Source organism: Leucopleurus acutus, assembly GCF_964270905.1.
Source record: "Leucopleurus acutus genome assembly, chromosome: 12".
NCBI classification, from domain to species: Eukaryota; Metazoa; Chordata; class Mammalia; order Artiodactyla; family Delphinidae; genus Leucopleurus; species Leucopleurus acutus.
This window is the reverse complement of record NC_139154.1, coordinates 11,003,374-11,016,459: the sequence shown is the minus strand read 5'-3', so window position 1 is coordinate 11,016,459 and position 13,086 is coordinate 11,003,374.

Sequence of the window (13,086 nt, the reverse complement as noted above, 5' to 3'; positions counted from 1 at the left end):
CATGTATTTTCTGCAGGGCTCTCCAACCAAAGAAGCTACTGTAATAGGGAAGAACAAATCTGAGTCCATATTAGATCTGTTCCTTTTCCTGTGTTTAGTCAGGCTGGCTCTGCATATTTTGTAAAAGAATGTTGCCTATAGCCTGATATATACAGAATATTCTACTCTCAGGGCTCTGGCTTTTAAGGGTCCATTCATTTAGGAATAAAAAGTTGCAGAACAGAGAATAACATTTGTTTTGTTAGAAGTTTGCAGGAGCATCATGCCCTGTCCTATGTGGACAGCTGCAAGAACAAAGGATTACGACACCAAGAAGTTTACAACAACACATGTCCCTCCCTCACCTTGCCTTTAAAAATGCTTTGTTGAAACCCTCGAGGTTTTCTGGGCACAAGCCACCTGTCTCCTAGCATGGCCCTGCAATAAACCTTCTCTGCTCCAAACTCTGACATTTTGGGTTGTTTGGTCTCACTGTGCATTGGGCACAAGAACCTGTGTTCAGTAACACTACCTGTACTTATTGCTCTATAGGGAACAATTTTTCACTGTCAGAATAACAAAATGCGTTTAGTACTCAGAATCAGAATTGTTCCCCATTCTCCTGCCCCTGCTCCCACCTCACTTAATGGTAACAGTCAAGATTTTCATGGAAACTTTTATCTTTGCTCCACTTTAGTACTATTCAATCTTGGCTGCACATTAGAATCACTCTGGGAGATTTAGCAAGTATATACTTATGGCCAAGACCCATTAAGGGAGATTCTGATTTAATTAGTTTGGTGTATGGCCTGGGCATTGGGAGTTTTAACGAGTGTCCTGGGTGATTCAAATGGGAAAGCAGGGTTGAGAACCACTTTTTTTAGATCTTCACATTTCTCTTTCTCCTTCAATTCACTTCTATATCCTTATCTCTCTCACAATATCTTCCAAAATATTTTGATTTCTCTTACTTTGTTTCTTATAATGAAGCTCTATATTTCACATGGGTTTCTCTACTCTTTCCAACAAAATGACAACGTACCGTCTTTGAATTCTCTTTAGTTCCCATTCCAGTTCTGTGCAAGTAGTAGGGACTTAATAAGTGTCCACTGGAGATATGGAGATCACAGAGTGGCGTACGGTCCCTTTTTCCTCTTGGTTGGAGGCAGCCTCCCATTCCAGAGGAAGCGGCAGCCAGAAGGTCAAGAAGATAAATTGGTTTTGAGAATGTGAACATGAAAAATGAGAAAACTACTTTTAACAGTTGGAAACCTATTTAAACTCCTAATCCTTTTATTAAACCTTTTTAAAGAAAGCCTGGAGAAACCAATGCTAGAGATACTTCCATTTACCATCCAGATGTACAAAATAAACAATGGAATTTGAATCAGCTGGAGAAGCTGCTGAGCCCTAACACTTGATGAGAGCCTGTTATTTTTCCCCTGGGAACACTAATTACAGCAAACTATTTCATCAAACTGTCCTGTGGAGTGGTTGTACCTGGTAGTGCCACTCTTGGAGAGAAGGAATTCGCTTGATAAAAGGATATCTCAATTCTGCTACATTAAGGTAACAGAAACCAATTGCATGTGTGTGTGTGTGTGTGTGTGTGTGTGTGTGTGTGTGTGTGTGGTCATATGGGCTGTTGTTATAAATGAGCCTGCAGGAGAAGGAAATATAGCTATTTGGAGAACCACTGACTCAATCTTCAAAAGTATTGTGTTTATAATTGTAAACAACAGGCCCCTTTATTTCTATACTTGACACTAGGTTGGAAGGTTTAATATGTGTGTATACATATATTTGTTTACTTTTCACAGTAATGTTAAAAGTCAGGAAGCAGTAACCCTTTTTACAAATAAAGAAACTAAGACTCAAGTTCTTGCTCAAAGTTGCACAGGTGTTCAGTGTCCGAATAGACATAAGAATTCAGCAAATTTAACTTCTATTTTCCAAGTTTCCTCTTATAGTGAAAAAAAAGCCCACAGTTACTTAGAAATACAGTATACATATAAATTTTGTTCTTTTGAGACAAAGGAAGGTAGAGATTGGATTAAGACCCCGGAATAAAGGTAGTGAATCAAATGAGCATCACCCTGGGGTGTGGGCGAGGGAAGGGCTTTTGTGACTAGTGCTTTTGTTTTCCCTTTGGGACTGGACTGACATACTGATGAAAGGAGATCTTATTTCTACTGGGTAATGTTGATGAAACTAATCAATAAATAATAAGAATAGAAAAGAGTTTTATCTAAGCCAAACTGAGGACTATAGCCCGGAAGCTAGCTTCCCAGATTATTCTGAGAAACTACTCTGGAGAAGTGTGGTTTCCAGCACAGTTTTATATCTTGCAGAACAAAGAACGTTAAAGTCAGTGATACATTTCTTCAAGGTTTCAAAGCAAACAACAAAACAAAAAAACAAACCAGCACGTACACAGTGAGTCAGTATGGCTTTGGCACCTGGGTAGGGAGTCTTATCAAAGGAGGCCCAGCATTGGCATCCAAGGAAGGGAGGCATTTAATCTTTATTTTTAACATGGAAATTCTTTACTTCTGGTCAATGTATCCTTTTCTTTAATAACTAAGACATATGCACAACGTTTGTTTGATAGGCCACAAACAGGCTGTTCTAGTTAGCATAAAACTCAAATTAATCCATGTTTAAGCCAGAACGATTTCCCCATACCTCAATATGTGAAAATTTCTTTTATCAATACTAACCTAGGTACTGCACTTGATTCTACTCCCGGTGTTTAAAATAACTGTAACATGACTCTAGTTTGTCCTGGTCATGGCTGCTTCAAAGTGCCTGTTGCATTTTGTCACCATCTTCAGTCTTTTTCTTTATCCTTGTCACTTCACACCTGGATTATAGCATTGGCCTTCATGTTGGGATCCTTGATTTAATTTTCCCTCTTCTTCTCCATCCTCGTGACAGGGCCTTCTTTCTTTAATGCCATTGTCTTTCTGGGTCACTTGCTTGCAAACCTGCACTGGCTCCAATCACATCTAACTCCTTGGACTTACTTTCAGGTTTCTTTTCTTCTTTGTACCTAGTATCTTATCACCCTCTGTTACTCCTTCAGGTGTGCCCTCTGTTCCACTCTCAGATTCACAGACTTTCTCTGCCTTCATTCATTCCTTCCCACCTCCCCCTTCATTTCTGAAGTCCCCTTCTCGTCTCTTTTTCCTCCACACAGTCCTACATATTTCCAAAGTCTCGTAACACAAAGGTTCCTTTGCTGGTCCATCCTGCACTGAGCTAGGCTCTCTCTTAGAATTTGTTCCTGATGATTCTGTTTTTATTGTTCTCACTTGTGTTTTAGGCATGTTTCCCATGGTTCTGAACAATCAGTAGATATTCATCAAACTTCCGGTACTCATTGGGAAAAGAAGCGAGAGAGGGTGAATTAAAATGTGTTGTAAAACCTTGAGATTTCCACATTTTCCCCTCTTCCTTCAACTCAGTAAAGAAAAAAAGACAAAGAGGATAATTACCTCTGGAATCGTTTTATTCTGCCAATCAGTGCTGCAGAAAATGGTCCTCTTCAAGGAGAGCTAATCATTCCAAAGACAGACAACAGAAGATGCTGACCTATCTATTCACTTGGTCAGTCATCCATGCTCCTTTGTCTTCTGGAATATGAGGGCAATTGGCTGAACATTTCTTAAATAATTCATCATTTCCACACTGATTTTAAATAACCCCTTTATCATACACTAACATCTCATTTGTCTGAGTATTATCTTTCTGAGTTCAATAGCTTTCTGACTGAGTTTAAAATCTGATAGAGAAAGGTTCTTTCTTATTTTTAAGAATATTCTTGGCTATTCACCTATTAATTTTCCAGATAAAAATGTAAATTTACTATGGCAAGCTAAAATATTCCATTATAATTTTGATTGGAATTTTATTAAAACTATATTAATTTGAGGAAGAATTAACATTATCACTACACACCTTATTCAAGAACTCAGTGTGCTTCAGCGTTTACTCGAGATTTCTTTTCCATTTTCTGACACAAAAGTGTTTGTTTCCTCATTTGTAAATAGAGTCTATTTCATAAGGTTATTGTAAAGATTAATTGAGATGACACTTATAGAGCCCTAATATGCTTGCACAGAGTAAGGGTTCAAAAAGTGTGAACTTTCATGATGATGATGGGAGTGGGGTGAAGTCTTAGTAAAGAATGGTCATTGGCATGCATCAAGGGTACCTGTATATTTCTTGTTTACCCTACATGTTTTATATTCCATTGTGAGTACACCATTTATTTTTCACATGATGATTTATATTGCTGGTTCTTACTAGCATAGAGGGAAACATTTTACTTTATCATAAATTTATTTTTATCTGGACATCTTATTAAACTCTGATTGGTTCCATAAGTTTTTGGTGGATGCATCTGGATTTTCTAGGCAAAGAACTGCAACAGCAGCAAAAAAAATAAAAGAAAAAAGTTATACTTCGAGTAGTTATATATCTTAACCAATTTTTTACATTTTATTTCATTGACTAGAACTTGCAGATTGATGTTAAATGATCATAGTAACGAGGTTAGGGACTCTTACATTATTTACCCTGCCAAGAAAATGTTATTTGTTCCACAAACCAGTGCACATTGTACAGTGTGTGGGTGGAATCTTAAAAGCTTTGAATGAGGGAGGGGGAGAGTGTTCCATGTTCAGATAAGTTAGAAAAATTTACCAAATTTAAGCAGTTTTATTGACTACAAAATTTTTTAGTGTGGTAGGCATTGTGAACTTAAGGGTAAGAGTATAGTTTGCAGAATTTCTCAAATGCATTTGACACATGTTTGGCATTTTTTTCAGTCCACATCTATTGGTATCTCCCCAAGAAGTGTCCCGTGGCATACCAGTTTAGAAATTATTGTTCTGGTGATTAGCTCATAGGGGGTTGAGCATTGCATTGAGATAGATAAGCTTTATAATTGTTATGATGAGCCTTACTACTAAGGTTAAAAAAGAAGTGGAGGGCTTCCCTGGTGATGCAGTGGTTGAGAGTCTGCCTGCCGATGCAGGGGACGCGGGTTCGTGCCCCAGTCCGGGAGGGTCCCACATGCCGCGGAGTGGCTGGGCCCGTGAGCCATGGCTGCTGAGCCTGTGCGTCAAGGGCCTGTGCTCCGCAACGGGAGAGGCCACAGCAGTGAGAGGCCCGTGTACCGCAAAAAAAAAAAAAAAAAAAGTGGATGTGGAACTTTAACAAATGGCTGAGGTACTTGACTTCTTACAGCTTCCTCATCTGTAGAACAGGGACTATAATTGTACTTGCTTCATAGATTTGCAATGAGGATCAAATGAGCTAATGAATAAGGTCTGAATATAGTTAGAACTATATTATTATTTATTAAACATTACATAAAAATAAAATAATGTGTGTAGCCCCACTGGAGGATGTCCTTAGGTATTTCCTCATAATGATGAGTGACTCAGAACTCCCATGTCCTCTGTTCATCTCGTCCTTCCACCACCATCTTCATCTCAAGAGAGAAGGAGTTGGAAAATGAATAATATGCTGAGTTCCTCTTAAACTCCTAGAATTGCTGTATAAATTATCTCCACGATTCTGAAACCTCCTTTCCTGAAAACGATGCTATGAATCCCTAATGTGGATCACCTGACAGAAATAAAACACATTTCTGTATGATCCAAGGTCATTCTTTATGAATGTTCTCTCTTCAGGCAACGGGTCCTACCAGAATAAGAGACTTTGCATTTCTTTTTGTAATTCTGAGTCTTTGTCTTTTCTCTTTATTTTATTTGATTTGACATTCTAGAGCTCTATCTATGTTGGGGAGATTTTGTTTTAAAAAAAGCAGCCACTTCATTTTTTTATCTGTTCTACTAGTTTTCTGGGCTTTATATTTGTATTTCTGCTTGTATTCTTCTTAATTCTTTTCTCTTGATTTCTTTAGGATTTTGTCCTTTTTCTTTTTCTAATTTGAGTTCAAGGCATAGTTTAATTTATTCTCCTTGTTTGTGGTTTATTAACAAAACAGTTTGAGTTTATGATATGGCCTCTGAACATGACTTTTACTGCCTGTCTCATGAGAATTGAGATATAGAGTTCTTTATATCTAATAATCTGTAACTTCAGTGTTGATAGCTTAGAGAGTTATTATTTAGGATGGTAAAGATTTTTGTTTATTTTATTATTAGTTTTTTCCTTTAATATCCATGTAGTCATTTATTTTTATTTAAATTTTTGTTTTTATTTTATTGAATTGCTGTCAGAGACCATGTCTTGTGCATGCCTGATTAGGAGAATTTGTTGAGATTTCCTTAGTGACTGAATACATGATACATTTTTATAAATGTTCCACTAATTCTTCAATAAAATGTTTCTTTTTCCTGGAGACATTTGCAATATTTCCCTTTCCAACACCACTCAAATCCAATTTATTACCGAACTCTGTCAAATCTACCAAAATTTATTTTACATCAATCTCTTTGTCTTCAACTCCACTGCTTCCACTTCCCTCCAAGCAGTCAGCAACTCTCTCTTGTTCCACTAGACTTGCCCTTTCATTTCTGATTTGATTCTTGCTCTTTTCAAAGCTATTTTCTACCTGTCAGTCATGTGACTCAAATAAGTTAATCTGTTTTCATCCCTCCCCTTAACATGGCAAAATGCTCTCTATTTTCTGCATCTGTTCCTGGGACAGAATCAAGACCTGAAGATTTTGCACTGCAGATTTGGTTGCCTTTCCTCTTGCTTCCTGTGATCTATCCACAGAAGCACCTGTCTTCTTTTGATCCTTGAACATACCAAGCTTTTTCCCACCTCAGGTCCATGGCCGATGGTGCCCCTCCACTGGGCATAGTCTCTGTGTGCTTGCCTGGTTAGCTCCATCTCCTGCCACAAGGTTTGTTCTTCTGAGAGGTTTTCTCAGGCCATCTGATCTAAAGGCAATCTATCGTTCTCACTGTATATTCTCTTTCCTTGCACCCCATACTTTTATAGCATTTATTGCAATTTGCAATTTGTATGGCAAAATGTAATTGTAACAATTGTCTTTATTATATGTTCAAAGGCTATCTTTTCCACCAGACTGAAGGCTCCATATGTGCAGGATTTTTATTTATGATCCAAAGAAAACCTACTTCTTAGCACAATTCTGAACTATAATATTCTCTCAAAAATATACTGAATGGAAGAATGATTTGTGTAGAGTATCAAGTGTGATTTTTTTCCCAAAATTTAACCTTATTATTTTTAGAACATATATCTTTATTTATTTAGAACATATATCAGAACATATATCCTTACTTATTCGTTCTTCTTCATCAGTCAAGTGCAGAGCAATAAGTACTAAAGTTCCACTACAATAGTGTTTCTGTCAATTTCTTCTCATATTTCTGGAATATTTTGCTTTATGTATGTCAAAGCAATGTTGTTCAGAGGATAAGTGGTTTTTGACTGTTGTAATTTTGTGTGATTTAGGACTCTGTCAGTTGTAACCAGTAGAATCCAATGTGAGCTTGCTGCAGCCAACCAAAAAGGAAGAGGTTTATAAGGTTCCAGGGGCAGGAACGTAGCAAGGCCTCAATATGTCCCAGTTTGTGTGTGTGTGTGTTTTGTATATATTTCTTTTTGCTCACCTTTGATTTTAAGTCTATGTAGGCCTAGGACTTGCTCAGAAACAATGTCTGTAGATTTTCCTTTGTTTTTCTCACTGACTACCAAATGGCTTGAACTCTTCCTATACCATAAACAGAAACCTAGTGAATTTGACCATCCCAGTAGGGGATTTGGTCTCCACACTGTCTTGTCTTTGTTTGGTGAAGCAGCCTCTCTGTGGTCTAATTCTCTATACCTGACCTTCTGTCTGGCTAGATTTCCAGATGTCACTAAGCCAAAGACCAGTGGAGCCTGGCATAGTGTCTTACCTGCTCTTCCTTGCTGCCATGATTGGGCAAACTCCTAGCTGGCTTTCTGCAATAAGCTATTATTCATTCCCAATATTGTTGAACTACAGTAGCAAACAGACACCAAAGAGCTTGACCTTCATCTGTTCCACAAGCCATTCCCACCTCTGCTCATCAACCCCAATGTGACTGTGCAGTAATGGGAATATGTTCCTCCCCTTTCCCCCAATCAAGGCCATGCCCTATGCATCCTACTGACTTTCTGCTCAATTTAGCACCTATTCAACCCAACCCCCCCAGGTTGTGTCTCCATTAAAATGCTTCTTCACAAATAAGGGTTTTGAGAGAGTTATCTACACACTCTGTATTTTCTTATCTTGTCAAATAAAAATACAAACCTGGATTTAGTAAGGAGAGACTTTTTTTGGAAAGATGATTGCAACAAGGAGGCCCTGTGGTCATAAGATCTGCAAGCTTCTCATAGTTTAGGCAAAAAGGGTTTTTCTTCTACAGAGAGGAGTGAACAAGGCTAGAAAGAACCAGATGTGGGAAATGGGATAAGAAGGTGGCATGATGGAATGTTTTACCCCAAGGCCAAGTTATCTTCCTGGAGGGGACTTTAAGGAGGATCTGCATGCTGGCTCAGTCTGAAGGTAGATCAAACATCTGAGAACTAAGGGAAGGAAAGAATCTTAAAGTGTGATTAACAAGTATTTTGTTCTGTTTAATAAATGAGGACAAGCAGTTTAGGTAATCATTTATGAGACAAAGAATGGGAATTTGGAGGAGCTGTGCCTAGCCTTACAGATAAACAAGGGGCATCTATGAGGCTTATATGGTGAAGGGTGGTTCTTTGCAGTAAGTGCTTTCTGGAGCACAAAGTGTATGGGAATTTCTTAACCTGTGCTCTTTGCCAGGATCACAGAGCTCAGCAACATTCAATCATGGTACCTTCTATTCATCTTTAACACACACCCATCCGGCTTCTGCACTGCAGCTTCTCTCTTTTTATACCAGCATGACCTCCACATTGTCACATTCAATGGACTCTTCCCAGCCCTAATAGCCCCTTCCTGTCAATAGAGGGGGATAGTTGGCCACTTCCTCCTTTTTTCTTGGAATGTTAACAGCTCTTGGCCTTCATGAAACCACACTTCACTGTGTTTGTTTCTACTCCTCTGGCAGTGACTTTTCTGTCTCCTTTGTTCTCTGTCCCAATGACTAATGGTGGTGTTTTGTAGATTTGGGACCTGTTCTCATGCTTTATACTTTCTTGAGGTAATATTCATTTCTATATCTTTAAATATTATGTCTTTGTCTGTGACCCTCCAATTTTTATTGCTACCCTACATGTCTTTCCTGAACCCCAGATCCATCTGATACTTGAAATCTGTTTTGTCTGTCTAAAAAGATTTTCAAACTTAAAATACTTTAAAAGTGAACTGATTTTTATTTTCAGTGTGTGTTTCCAAATGTCTCTCATTCACTCCATCCACTTTGTTGTGAAATCTGCAAATCCGCATAACCCTCTTTCGTCATCCCTCTGTTCAAGTCCATTGCCCAGCCCTCATCATTTCAGGACATATCCTGAGTCTGTCCACTTTTCTCTATCTGCCACTGTCACATCCTAGTTGAAACCACCATTATTATCATGGAAACTGCTGCTGTAGCCTCCAGCTGACTTTCCTATCATGTTGCCATCCAGTCAGTTTCTCACACAATGGTCAAAATAATCTTAAAATCCCCTGTTGAAAACATACGAATGGTGTCCCCAGCATTTGGGTTAGAAGCCATAATCTACAGCAGAATTTTTTCAATCACACTACTGACATTTTGACCTGAATAGTTCTTTGCTGTGGGGGACTGTCCTGTGCGTTGTAAGAAGTTTAACAGCACCCCTGGCTTATACTCACTAGATGCCAGTAGCATCCCTGTTCTCACTCCTACCCTCCATCTAGTGGTGACAACAAAAATGTCTTTAAACATTGCCAAATGTTCCGTGGGGGCCAAAGTCATCCCTGACTGAGAACCACTGATCTACACCATGTGTAAGACTCTGAATAATGTAGCCCTTCCTCCTCTGATAGCTTCTGATTTTTTTCTTCATGGAATGGCTTGTCATTGTCTTTCACACCTTCTTCTTCTATTAAATTCTGCTCAAAGTCTATCACATGTCACCTCCTTCATGGATCCTTTCTGAGATTTCTCAACACCCAAAACTATCTCCCAGAAAAATAAATTATTCCCTCCCCTGTCCTCCAATAGCCGTGTGTTTATACCCCATCACTTATCATTTTATACATCATTTATCATTTTGTGCTCATCACAATTAATTAGTTAGATATATCTTTTTCTTCCTCATTTGAATGAAATACCCAGCATAATATCTGAAACATTTGGAACATAATAAATTTTAGTGAATTGAATCATTTTATCATGTTCTTACAAAAAAGCTGCATCCTTTGCATCAATCTTGCCATTCTCTTTTCTTGCATACAGAGAGGCACTTACACTGCCTTCTCTTTTGAACCATCTCTTTTCATGGTGAGTCTTTCTCTTCTATCCTCTTTTAATTTACTGCCTCCCCCAAAGATGTTTCAGTTACCAGGGTTTCTCCTTTGAACACCAGTCCTCATATCTACTTGTCTGGCTCTTCTGCAAAGTAGAAAAGCCACCAGAATGCTGGTGGTCCAGGGTCACTTGGCTTGACTGAGGCAAAGCCAGCACTTGAATACAGTCTGCAAATCTATGCTTCCTACACTGCCTTCCTAACAGATGGTCTATTGGAAAGGGCAACTGAACCAAAAATAGATCTGTAATGGCTTATTAAGAGGTATTTAGGGAGAAAGAGAGAACACACTTCACAATGTCCAACAATGATATAAAAGCAGTAACTTGCAGTTGCATGAAATTTTTGAAACCATTTTATCTATATGGCTGTTGCACAAAATATTCCTTGTGGCCAAGGCTCTCCTTCTGATGCAGTGGAAATATGCCTACTGCTGTGATATCATTTCTGAGGTTTTGAGAGGACCTCTGTGTTTTCAAAATTCCTTTCCTTCCTGATCTGCAGACACTAGATGGTGCTTTTCTGTCAAGTGCTTTTCTGTACTCTGTAGCTAGACAGGGGCATTGGCCGTACTTCAAATGTAAAAAGTCCCTGCAGGGCTTCCCTGGTGGCGCCGTGGTTGAGAGTTCGCCTGCCGATGCAGGGGACGCGGGTTCGTGCCCCCGTCCGGGAAGATCCCACATGTCGCGGAGCAGCTGGGTCCGTGAGCCATGGCCGCTGAGGCTGCGCGTCCGGAGCCTGTGCTCCGCAACGGGAGAGGCCACAACAGTGAGAGGCCCACGTACCACAAAAAAAAAAAAAAAAAAAAAAAAGTCCCTGCAGGAAGTCTTGATATATGTTTGCATAATTTAAAGGAATTAATTAATACATTTGAAGCCCCTTTTAAATGAAGTTTATTATTATTATTTTTTAATCAAGAACAGGTTTTGCAAGGAGATTTAGTAATAAATGAGAGTAACTCAAGTCAGAATTTAGAGGAGAGGTAACAGTTCAAGAGGAGAGTGTGAGGACTCAAATATCTCACTAACACAGATGAGAGACCCTTGGTCTCCCTGAGGATAATGTAACCAAATGTAGGTTCGGCAGCTTACTGCTTGCCAGCCAATAAAACGAGGGGCAAGTGTCAGTAGACGGGAAAGATGCTTTATTCAGAAAAGCCGGCAATCTGGGGAGAAGGTGGACTTGTGTCCAGACACCAACTCTGAAGATTCTGCTCAGCCAAGACAATTTTTAAGGGAAAAAATCTCAGTTAATCATTTAGGCAGGAGGTCAGATTCTTTGTCATTTTTCCATTGCATGCAGACCTTCTGACTTCTCCCGATCTTCCTTGGGATGCTGTCTTGCTCACGTGGTCCACCTGCAATTGGACGTTCTCTTGTCCATGTGGTCTGCCTGCATCCACAGGGTCCACCTGCAGATTTACTAAGGGAAGCTAGGGGTAAAGGGTCAGTTATTCTTTAACTACTTATCTCTTCATTCTTACTCCTTCTAATTCAGGAAAGGAATCAACAGATAAGGAAAGGCTTTGTGTATATTTTGTAAAGCAAAAATCAGGAGTTAGGTTAAATGTTGCCTAGTGATCTCATCTTTATGATTAAGTTCTAAGGAAAACAGGGATGAAGAAACAGAAAAGGGACAAAGGAGCTGCTTACAACAGGATGTAAGTCCTTGAGACCCAGTGAAGGTGAAAAGGAAATAAGAAACCACCATTGACAGTCTGGTTCCAGTTTGAACCTAGATACATGAGATCCTATGAAACGTGGAAATGCCAGCTCAGCCAGACACCTATCCCAGCCCCTTGATGAACTGTTACTGTTTCATTCATAAACAAGTATCTTTGATGAATATCTTGGAGTCTGGAGCCAGAACTTTATATTTGTTAAATCATCACACACAAATAAGAAATGGGTATTTGAAAGCACTCCATTATTTTGATACACTTATCTGTACACATTTAGCTTCCTCTTTATTTATCATAATATGAAAAGATATATTATTATTTGCCAGTGGATAGAGTTCACCATATATTTATCACCGGCAATATTATTCTCAACATCTGCACATGTAATTAAAGAGATGAAAAAAATAGGTTTCATTTCTTCATAGATGGAAAAGATGGAGAGAGAGGAATTATTTTTGGAATTGATGAGATGATGTTTGTTAATGGTTTGGAAAATAAAATAGGATTAGAAATGAAGATAGCTACAAATTTATTCTAGTCTTGGCCTATTAAATTGTTGTTGGGAAATATATGCCAAGGCAGAAATTTTACGGCTTTCTGGCCTCACAGAAACTTAAAAGTTAACTTATTAACAAGTTAAAAGTTTAACTACACACACACACACACACATTTCATCTCAATAAATACCTTAGGCACAAGAATCAGAGACTTATAAATCACTGAAAAAGGATATACAGAGCAATAAAAAGATTTTTCCTAGTCACACAGCACCTCCATTGATCTCTAATCTTTTCATTCCTCCTACCACTGGGGTTCTGCTCATCCCTTTAGGCTTGTGATGACTGAAGAAGGACTGGGTAAAGGAAAGAGAGGGGAAACGATAGCCTGAGAGGTCCTGGGATAAAGAGCAAAGTCTCTACATCCTGCCAAGGCCCCAAGTCAATTCCACTGGGCTCTTTCAGTTAAAT